The sequence below is a fragment of the Alosa pseudoharengus genome, unplaced genomic scaffold, assembly GCF_046254945.1.
Source record: "Alosa pseudoharengus isolate Yale_2024_CS ecotype anadromous, Long Island Sound unplaced genomic scaffold, YU_APseudo_1.1 YU_APseudo_1.1_scf_17, whole genome shotgun sequence".
Classification (NCBI taxonomy): Eukaryota; Metazoa; Chordata; class Actinopteri; order Clupeiformes; family Clupeidae; genus Alosa; species Alosa pseudoharengus.
In genome coordinates this window covers 26,417,124-26,428,756 of record NW_027468640.1, presented here as the reverse complement: position 1 = coordinate 26,428,756, position 11,633 = coordinate 26,417,124, and the positions used below count along the sequence as shown (strand labels likewise).

At 41.0% G+C, this 11,633-nt stretch overlaps 1 non-coding gene across 1 annotated transcript; it reads right to left on the bottom strand.

The window, feature by feature from the left end:
• Positions 1–104: 104 nt before the first annotated feature.
• Positions 105–186, bottom strand: trnal-aag (transfer RNA leucine (anticodon AAG)). Its single transcript has one exon. It is a non-coding gene; the product is annotated as a tRNA-Leu (tRNA).
• Between the last annotated feature and the right edge of the window lie 11,447 nt (positions 187–11,633).

Genomic DNA, 11,633 nt, shown 5'->3' with positions numbered 1-11,633 from the left:
TTATTTAATAGTCAGTGGTTGGCTCATTTCTATTTTTCGAAATGTTGTTTTTCAAGACATCTTGACATATCCATTGTCGATATTTTAGACTTGCCGAAAAGTATTGGCAGCGGTGGGATTCGAACCCACGCCCCCGAAGAGACTGGAGCCTTAATCCAGCGCCTTAGACCGCTCGGCCACGCTACCATGTCATCCAAAGAAAAGACGTCTTTTTTTTTATCACATGTAAAGGTGTTCTCTAGCTAAAATGAGTAGACTATGACATTGTTACAAATTTCAGTAAAAACGTATTGCGCTTGCAACCTCTTTGTTGTCCCAATGAATTGACAACAATTGGCAACTTTTTTTGGGAATAAACGTGTAGGCTATGCCCTCAAACAGACTGTTGGTTTGTAATCGTTTTTATCACGATACGATAGGCCCTAGGGCCTAGGCTACTACTTTTTTGGAAGTGGAATCATAGGCTTGTTTTCTATATCTCTGGCGCGGAGGTTTGAGAGAGCAGTTTAGGCAATAAGTATTTTGGTAACCTGGTTTGCTTTAAACTAGCGTCCTTTTTCCGTTCCCAGTGGCGTTTCCTTGTTCACAGAGCGCCCTCTAGATTCTACAGTCACGTATGGCTGCAAGTACTCTATGGCTGTGTGCGCCTTTGCGTTATTACATTATTACGACGCAAGAGGGCACTAATAAAACATTAAAGACTACGGCTCTGATTAAAGAACTGATTGTTATCGAGGTTTGCACCACATGTCTTGATGGCACTGTGGCCAAGGCCTATTTCTTGTTAAAATTATTTGAACCATCTGAATCATTTAATTAAATGTTTCCCCTTAAATAGTGTACAGGTATGGTTCCCCTTAAATAGTGGTACAGATGTATTTGATCTTATATTCAGTCATTCAGCCTATAAATGGAGAAAAGTATTCATTGTACAGTGTGGTATTGTGTGAACCACGCTGAACTTGGACAAGAGACAACAAAGGAGAGTGTGTCTGATGAGTATTGTCAGAAAGGAAATTATAAGCAAGCATGGTAGACGTAAAGGCTCTATCCAAGCATATTGATGTTCCTGTGACTACAACTGCAAATATTATTAAGAAGTTTAATGTCTAAGGGACTGTAGTTTAACCAACATCCTTGGATGTGTCCACAAGAGGAAAATTGGCCTGAGCCAGAACAGAACGAGTGCAAATCGAAAGACAAAGAGCTAATTTTTGGAGAACAGTGCACACCATGGAGGACTCCAATGTTATAAGAAAAACATTAAAAAGCCAGACTAAAAACGGGCTAAAATGCACCATACATACAACACCATATTTACTTTGAGATATGGAGGAGGCTTGGATGCTTTGCTGCGTCTGGCAAGGGTTACCTTGAATCTGTGCAGGGAACAATGAAATCTCCACACTAGAGAACACAGGAACCAGTTAGCTAGTTAGCAAAATATTGCACAGCGTCCTGTCCTGTAGGCCCAGCAGCCTTCTTGTGAAAACAAAGGAAGCAAGGTGCAGGTCTGGAGGCTAAAAGCCCAATAAATGTGCCACACGTAATAGCTCAATATAAGATAACCCTTACCTGTCCCATTTCAATTAGGCAGCACTACACCACCACGAACAAGCTGTCATTACGTTTTTGCATTGGCCTACAACTTTTATGACGTGACGTTTAGCTTCACCATCACGTCAAGTTGTAACGCATGCGCAATGCTCATCTAGGCTATGGATTTAAGTGGCTTAAAGGCAGCAAAAGTGGGATATAGTGCAACTGCTTCCCCAAAACAATTCCTCCATAACTGTGTATTTAATCGTTTGATATGTGGATAACTTTCAGTGGACTAAACAAAAGGTAAAGATTTTATCACAAGGCTAGCTGGTTCGTTATATGGCGAAGCATATAGCCAACTTTGTTTGCAGCAGTGAAGCTGAGTTTGTTGTTAACATAACAACACAGTTGGTAACTGTCAGGGAATTTAACCCCAACATATAGATACAAGAACCACAACACGTAGTATGGCTTTTCCCACAAACTCTGGTACCAAGAGGAGAGCCTGCTAATGTAAGGGAGAATTCCTCACACCATCAGTCTCTGACTCTGCAGCCCAAAAGCTGTGTCTTTTATTGTACAGATGCACACACAGAAAATAGCAGGGTTCAAGTTTTGAGCTCAGCTTGGAGTGAGATGGGGGGGGGGGGGCACTCACTAAAATGTTTCGCTTGTGTGTAGAATTGAATAAAGTAAGTGCATTATTTACTAAGATGAGTGCACCATTTATTAAAATAAGTGCGTAAAACTTGTGCACTATGTAGCAAAAGGTGTGCACACATGGGCAGATTATCAGATGTGAAATGGGCCCCCCACTTCAAAAGGTTGATAACTCAGCTTAGTTAGGTCTGGGTCTGGGGGCATGCTCCCCCAGAAGAATTTTTTTTTTAAATAACAACTTCTGGTGAGATTTTTGGAAAGAAGCATTAACACTTTGAGACCTTGAATTTGTCATACATCCTATATCTTGTTTTTGTTTATTTTCCAGGACAGGGATTTTGTACCCATCTTGCATAGCTTATGTCTCTTATGTCAGCCTTTATATCAAGGGGAAACCATTTGTGTTTTTATGTCACCAGGAAGCATGTCAGTAGAAATAACTTTTGATATTTAGGTGGGATAGATTGGAATTTTCAAATATAATAATCTTGACGGTGGGATATTCTATGGCTCACCAATTTACGAGATATATGTACTGAGTGAGACAAATATTTTATTTATTAGGCTACTTGCTTTATTCACTTGAGTAGCCTATTGCCACTGAACCATTGGATCAAGAATGGGCATGCCGAGACCAACTTTTTATTTTTTATAAGGACAGCAAGTTCATTATTTTGGGTTGCTAATAGGCTACATTATGGTGGTTGGCAGCTCATTGTCTGCAGCAGTTCTGTATCTTTAGAAAAAAATATGTGTATATACTCGCTCAAATTGATAACACTCATTGATAATAAGCTAATGTCATTCATTGTTGACATGGTCCATGGAGTGCGAAAGTTGCAGCCGTGACGACAGGGAAAATGCAGGCAGCCACGAGAATGAAATTAAAGGAACACCAGGCAACGTTTTCGTGTTAATTAATCATCTTCGTAAGTCGGTATATGGGCAATTCCATGGAAAATTACATTTTTTGTAACATCCATAACGCCAATAAAATGTGATTGTATGGTATGATGTGAATGATACATGAAATTTGAGCATTTGCTATTTTTGGCTGAAGAATGTACATGAGAAAAAATGCACAAAAAATGTATGTTATCATTCACATCATACAAATGTCAAGGCATTTCACTGGCGTTATGGATGTGATAAAAAGTCGATTTTCCGTGGAATTGCCCATATGGTTAAATGACTCATTACGGGGCGAATGAAGGCTCTCTCGCCCGCCCCTACTGCCTGTAGGAAGAATATCCCACAAGTTCGGTGTATCCTACCCGCCGACCTATCCTACCCGCTTTCACTCAGTTAGCCTAGTTCATATTATTGTAACCTATACATAAAACGTTAACACGTTGATCTGAAAGGATCCTTTTCACGAAAATGAGTTAGAAAGATCAGTATGCCTACTCATTCTAATGACGTAACAGATCCGTTCTTTTAGGCTAGACCGTCCCATTTAAAAAACCGTTGGTCCAGCCAGGTCCGGTCTATGCGGTCACAGAAGACCAGTGCTAGGTAGCACGAATGCTCCGAAGCATCCGGCCCCTGAAATGAGACACGCCCAGCGACTTCATTGTGACATAGGCTACTCTTATATCACCCACACACATACAGGATGCAATTCCTGCCTGTCTGGGTGCACACTTAACTGTACTCTCTGTTCTTAGAACTCAGCACAACAACATTTAACTTGAACTCTCTGTTCTTAGAACTCAGCACAACAATATTTCTGCTTACACAAATGGTTACAATGATAATTTAAAACAGGGTTCTTAAGTCTCACGCAATGGGCGTGAGACACACACAATTCAACACGCCACACCTTGCGAGACGCAGGGATACAAGAGGATTTCTCGCAGGGTTCAGAACTAGCGCACCACTCACCAGACAAATCAAAAAAGGTCTCAAAGGGTTAATGCTTCTTTCCAATTTTATTTTGAATTAGTGAGTGAGTGCCCCCCCCCCCCCCCCAAATCTCACTCCAAGCTGAGCTCAAAACTTGAGAACCCTGAGCCTACAACAGGACATGAATCAAGCTGGCCATGCCGTCTTTCTGAAAGTGATGGAGATGGATCACGAGCACTGGCGCCTTAATGCAGGGGCTTACCTGGGCTTCAGCCCAGGGGCCTCGACCAATGAGGGGCCTCCTAATAATAATAATGATAATCAATAATAATAAACGTCGTGTCCGTATTCGCGGCGTCAGCCTACTCTGGAGCTAGCCTAAATAATTGAGCACATCGTACTGCTCTACAATTAGGCTACATCCATGCAGAGGCCCCCTTTGTCTTCTCCAATTCTAAAATGTAACAAAATGTAACAAAACGTAATAAATCCCAACGGGTGTAGCTAGAGGAGAGGCTGAAACTGACTGACAAACTTATCATACAAACTCTGGAGATAACGTGGGTAGGATTGAAGCGACGATAAACGAATGACGTGGATTCCTGTAACTGTCCATGAAAACAGAAGGCATAGCAGGTAAATATCGTAACAAATAGCCTGGAAATGAAACGGCTTTAAAAACATGTATTTCACTTGTCTCATTGGAGTGAACGCAGAACATGGGCTGTGGCGCAAATAAATGAATTAGTGATCTGCATCTCCGTTCACCAACAGCTAAGTTTGTGCTAACCCATTCGCACATATAATAGTCTATGTTATGTTTTCCATTGTTAACGTAAGATATGTCTCCATGTAGTGTAGTGATAATGCAGGTAGCCATGTTCACGTCACATGAGCCAGCTTGTTCTGTAGGCTAGGCTAAATTTCTGTCCCTCCCAAACTGCGTTAAACTGGTGTGTTAAGTAGACAGAATTTCAAAAAAACATATAGCCCAGGGGCCTCGGGTGGTAGGCTATTAAGGCGCCCCTGAGTGGGAGTGGGAGTGTGTTGGATTTCCTCGGTGTTCCTGACCTAAGATAAACAAACCTGTAAAGAATGTTCAGACGTGTCTGTGGGTTTCAGGAAAGAACACATATTTCGCAGAATATAGAAGAATATTTTCTTGAAATAGAATGGAACACCCCTACATTTTCTTAGAAGAATACATTACCGGCACCTGGGTTGACAAATGTGGGCAGAGTCTGATGATCAAGTTTAAAAAAAAAAAAAGGCACACTAAGGACGGTCCACGAAGATTTTGTTCATTTTTACGGCTCTTTCTTTCTATGGCTAGGCTATAAGCGAAATCTTGGGAATGGAATCCCATAATGTTACCAGTTGCTGTCAAAACACCGTTTTGTTCATGCATTATTAACCTATGGTTAACCTACTTAATGTTATTTTATTGGGTAAGGCTATTTGCACCCCTGGTACAATTAGCAGTGCATGCCATTCATACCCTGGTGCAATAAGAAGTGAATTCTATTCCCGGTGCACACAGCAATGTGTCCTATTAGTACCCCATCTGGTACAAATATCAATGTATGCTATTCGTACCCCGGTGCACACAGCAATGTGTTCTATTAGTACCCCGTCTGGTACAAATATCAATGTATGCTACACTCTAAAAACTACTGGGTTGGAAACGACCCAAATTGGGTTGTTTCTAACCCAGGTGCTGAGTCACTATTGGACAGCAAACATGTTGGGTTAGAATGACCCAGCAAGATGGGTTGGTAATTTAACCCAACTTGTGGGTAGCTTAATCAACCCAGATATTGGGTTATTCTGACAGGGATGTTGGGTTACAGTGACCCAGAAAATGGGCATGTCCTTTTAACCCAAGAATGGTTTACATTAACCTATTTAGTTGGGTTCATTTGACCCATCAATTATGTTGAATTATGTTATGCTCATTTTTATATTGCAGGTTATAAGCATGTAAAAAAAAAAAACAAGTTTAAAGAATATAATACTGACAATTTTGAACAAATTACTCACTTAGTACTTCATCATCATTACTCACGTAGTACATCTATCAGTGGGCTACTACTTATTTTTACGTTTTTTTTTCCAGGAGCCAAAACATTACAAATTTACTCTCTACTAAAATAATGAGATGTAATGAAGAAAATCTTCAATCTTACATTTATTTAAAAGTTAAAAACCAGGAAAAAGCAGTCATCAAGAACAAATAGATAAAAATAGATAACGGAGCGAACATTTAAACTGAACAATAAACCCGGGGACCCGGTTCAGTTTCAGCACAGTCCCAGTCTCTCCCAGTCGCTTTTTTATTGAATCCAAACAGGCAAAAACGTTTTCAGCCTCCAAAGTGGCCATGACAAATACCATGAAGGGAGTTGGGGCTTTTGTTCCCAATTCATATTCAATTCATGACTGGAGGTCCTGACGGTAACAGCAGGTAGTTCCATCAGGACAGGCCAACTTTGCCATGGACGGTTGATGGAGCCCACTACACAATCATAACAACAAACAGGCACATGAAAAGAGGTGGTAAAATAAACACAGTTACAGACACATATACATGCACACATATCATAATGCTATATGTGATTCTACTTGTGCATTTTTTGTATGTGTATGTGTGCAGGGCCGGTCCTACGCTATTCTGAGCCGGGGAGCAACATCACGCACAAGCATTTTTAATTTTTAAAACATTTTCTGGGCCCCCCTCTAAACTGGGCCCGGTGCAGTTGCTCACGTTGCTACCCATCCAGAACCGGCCCTGTATGTGTGTGTGTGTCTACCTAGTGAGTGAACTCTTTTGCGGGCTGGGAACTTCTTCCATGGATGTGGCACACATTTGGAATATTCGACAATGCACTCAGCGTTCTCAGGGCAGCAGTCCTCACATCATAACGCCTGCAAACAGAGGGAACAGAGGGAGACTAAGATTAATAAGTTGCAAAACACACAGAACACAAAAAGACCATCACTGAAGCACTACTACTGAGGCGCAATGAAGAACATGAAGCCAAACACTACTTCACAACCTAAAGTGTATCATACCCCCAATTCCCCAAATGTATAATTGCCCCCATTCGCATCCACTAAGTTAGTATATGACAAGTCTGTTAATGACAATGGCTACACTGCAGTTCCTTAAATGAGGGTGGGAGATAATTTAACATAGTTTTACTACATTCATTTGTTTTACTGGTCCTCTTTATTTAAATATCAACACTACATGCATATTAAATGTAAATAATGTTATCTACCTAGGCTTATGTCTCATAGAAATTCACTAACGTTAACATTAACAACTCTCATATGTGTCCGTAGAAGCTAAGTAAATGTTAGCCTGCATGGAGCCACTTTAAATAGCAGCTAACCTAACAGTTAACTTACTTGCGCCTGATATTAAATTCAAACTAAAACCTTCACAATGACATCTTACACAGATGTATTGTTGGATATGATATTAACTACCATTCCAGATATTCAACATAATGGTGAAGTTAGCTATTGGAAAAGTTAACATTAACTCTGTCAACGTTAGCGATTCTTAGCTCGCTAACGTTAGCTAATTGCTAGCTAGTTCTAACATGACTTAGTTCGTTTGGTTTTGGTTAACATTACATTTTCAAACCAATATATTTATAATAAATTCGCGTTGGCATATGCAGAAGTACTGTAATTCTTACCTTGGATATGATGATGGCAGAGTTTGGACAACTCACACAAGCAGAAAAGTAATAGTTGAAGTTATTGGAGTTGAAATGAACTTCCTCAGGGGTGGGAAGCAGGGGGTGAACGTTAAAAATCGCCCCACAATGCTGTGCGGTTCAAGTGCTGTCAGAGGGCAGAGCAAGACTGAGGGGCAAACATTCAACAACTTGTTGAAAGTGTCTTTTTTATCAGCAATCACCAAATGAAAGACAAAGCCAAAACGATTTCTTTGCAACTAGTAGACACAGGAGTTGGACACATGCTCATTCCTTATGGTATTTAACTCTCAAAGAATTTGTTGCAGTTCACAATTTTCAGTAAAAAAAACAGTGACATTTTTATTTTACTCTTGAGATGTTGACCTTAAAATGCTCAGTGAGTTAACCCATTAGTTAGGCTACCGGTAATTAGTGACCCAGACAGTGGGTAGAATACCATGTATCTGTTGGAGATTGAGTTCCAAACCACCAACCCTGTGGCTGGGTTATGGAAAATAACCCAGCATGGGCTAACATAACCCAATAAATGGTCAAACTGCCACAACCCAGTAATTGGGTGCAAAAATAACCCAGCATTTTTTAGAGTGTATTCGTACCCTGGTGCACACAGCAATGTGTTCTATTAATACCCCATCTGGTACAAATATCAGTGTATGCTATTTGCACCCCTGTGCATTTATTCTGGCATATTGATCACATAATGTAATAATAATAATAATAAAAACAAGCAACATGTTTTTTTGTTGTTACGTGAGTAGAGGTCATACACTTTTTGCTAAATGCACTGGGGTATGATGTAACAAATATGGCCTAAGCCAGATAAACCAACCTGTAAAGAATGTTCAGACGTGTCTGTGGGTTTCAGGGAAGAACAACACCTATATTTCGCAGAATATAGAAGAATCTTTTCTTGAAATAGAATGGAACACCCCTACATTTTCTTAGAAGAATCCATGGGTTGACAAATGTGGGCAGAGTCTGATGATCAAGTTTAGAAAAAACTTGCACACTAAAAAGGCACACTAAGGACGGTCCACGGAGATTTTGTTCATTTTTAAGGCTCTTTCTTTCTATGGCTAGGCTATGAGCGAAATCTGGGGAATGGAATCCCATAATGTTACCACTTGCGGTCAAAACACCGTTTTGTTCATGCATTATTAACCTATGGTTAACCTACTTAATAATTATTTTATTCATAAGAAGTGAAGTTTAAATTTTTGAGATTCCAGACAAATAAAAGCTACAAGGTAGGTACCGGTAATCAGCACATTAGCTCAGATCAGTGGAGAACTACTTTGGGGGAAAAACTCGAGGGAAACAAATGAACCGAGAAATCGAAATCAAAATTCCACTGGAGCTCCAAACGTAGGCTTCGGGCCGCATTACACCACTCAGCTCTCATAGTCAAGTTCAAGTTGTTTATTGTCATGTAGGCCTACTCATAAAAGAAACTAGATGTACCGCAGAGCGGTACAAAATATGACCGCCGCCCAGTCCAGCACATTTTTTCCACAAAAAGAAATCACGCTGAAAGGCCTATATGATTCTAACTGTCTCACTAAATTGCATTATCCACACTCAATTCTCACTGGTATCTGCTAGACAACAAGTCCCAAAACATGATTAGTTCATAGATTTCACATGTAAAATTCATTTTATACAACCCCACCTCCATCTTGCCTGTTCATAATTCTGAGAAATTCTTGATTGTTTGTGTTATGTTTATGTTATGTGTGTGGGTGTGTGTGTGTGTGAGTGTGTGTGTGTGAGTGTGTGTGTGTGTGTGTGTGCGTGCTTGTGTGTGTGCCTGCGTATGTGCCTGTGCATGGAAGCGTACATATGTCTACTGTGTGAGTATATGTAATACGTATGATTACTGTGAATGTGTGTGTGTGCATGTGTATCTGTTTGTGCACATGTGTGCACATGAAATGGGTTAACATGACCCCTGGAGGCAAATATACGAAAAAAAATGGTCATCCTAGGCCCTACAGTTCTCAAGATATTCACAGAGAACTGTGTCTGGCCTACCCTCCTTTCGGGGGGTCCAGTCCAGCGGGGGGGCTACAGATCAAAACGAAAAATGACGGTTCCATGCTATCCATGTGGGGGTACATGCCCACCAAGTTTTGTGTACCCCGGTCTTTCAGTGTCCCGGGAATCCTTGTTGGTGTACGTCACTAAATGTACACATAAATTATTTTATTGTAAGGCCCCCCATGAACGAAAGTACACAAAACTTGGCATGCATTCGGAGGGTGTCATAATGATCCAACACTTTCAATTTCGTGCAGTTTTGACCATGTCAGCCAGAGATATTGTGATGAAAACACCTACATTTTTGCTTTTTAATTTTTAACTAGGTGGCGCTATACATGAAATAAGTGGTAATGGGATGGGTTGACATGGCCCCTTGAGATCAACATACAAAAAAAAGGTGGACCTCCTAGGCCCTACGGTTCTCGAGATATTCACAGAAAACTGTCTCCGGCCACCTACAGGCCAGTTGGTGTATAGTAACATAAATTAATTTATTGTGTGGCCCCCCATGAACGGAATTCCACGAAACTTGGCGTGCATTCGGAGGGTGTCATAATGATCCTACACTTCCAATTTCGTGCAGTTCTGACTAAGTTAGGTCACAGATACCTGCGATTACAACACCTCATTTTTACTTTTTTGTGTTTAACTAGGTGGCGCTATACATGAAATGAGTGGTTATGGAATGGGTTGACATGGCCCCTTGAGATCAACTTACAAAAAAAAAATGGTCCTCCTAAACCTTACGGTTCTCGAGATATTAACAGAAAACTGTGTCTGCCCTACCCTCCTTTCGGGGGGTGCAGTCCAGCGGGGGGGCTACAGATCAAAACAAAAAACGATGGTTCCATGCTATCCATGTGGGGTTACATGCCCACCAAGTTTCGTCTACCCCGGTCTTTCAGTGTCCCGGGACTCATTGACGGAAATTTGGGCATGCGAAAAAGAAAAAAAAAAAAAGAAAAAAAAAAAAAAAAAATCTGACTAAACCTTCGCTGCGCGGCGGTCATAATTATAGGTAACGAAATGCGCTTATCCTGGACACCGGTATGTTTTGCACAAAGGCACGGGACATCACGTAGGCCTATCGTTCTCATGTTGGCCACAAACTTGTCTGTAACCCTGTGTGCCTCCACTGGATCAATTGGTCTTTTCAGCAGCTGTGCATAGAGCACATCTACATGGGGCATGATCTTGTAGAACCGGTCTAAAAGGAATAAAAACTCGGGATCTAAGAGCGTTCGAAAAAACCCTTTAGCCTCTCTAACTGAGATGTGTATCAAAATCTCCAGATGTTTCAATTATTTCGGAACACTCCAAAATAAGCTTTTAAATCTTTTCGGAGATCTTGTGAAAAAAGCGGAGAAACCATAAAGATCCGAAAAGAAGACACGCACTGAGGATGCTGCTGACGCATCACCGCATGAGGATGCGCATGACGCATCAAGCCTTTTCCATCACCAGGTTCAATTGATGTGCATAGCAATAGGGTACACGTCTTGCACTTTCTTACCAGATGCTCCTCTCATGACACTAGCCCCATCAAATGTCTGTGCAATCAGCCTTACTTTATCTGTGTCACTCTCAGGTGAACAAACTCGTAGGCCTACACGATTTCGCACTTACACTGTAGCCCTCATCGAGTTGTGCTGCAATATTAGCTTTCCCCAGCATGGCTAATTTGCACAACTCAGATGCTAACCTCATGTTTTTTGCCTTCTCTGAAAATGTTTCATGTCACACACACCTACACTAGCCTACTCCAAACATCCCCTTGTCCCCCAGAAGATCGGAAAAGCATGGTAAACAGAACAT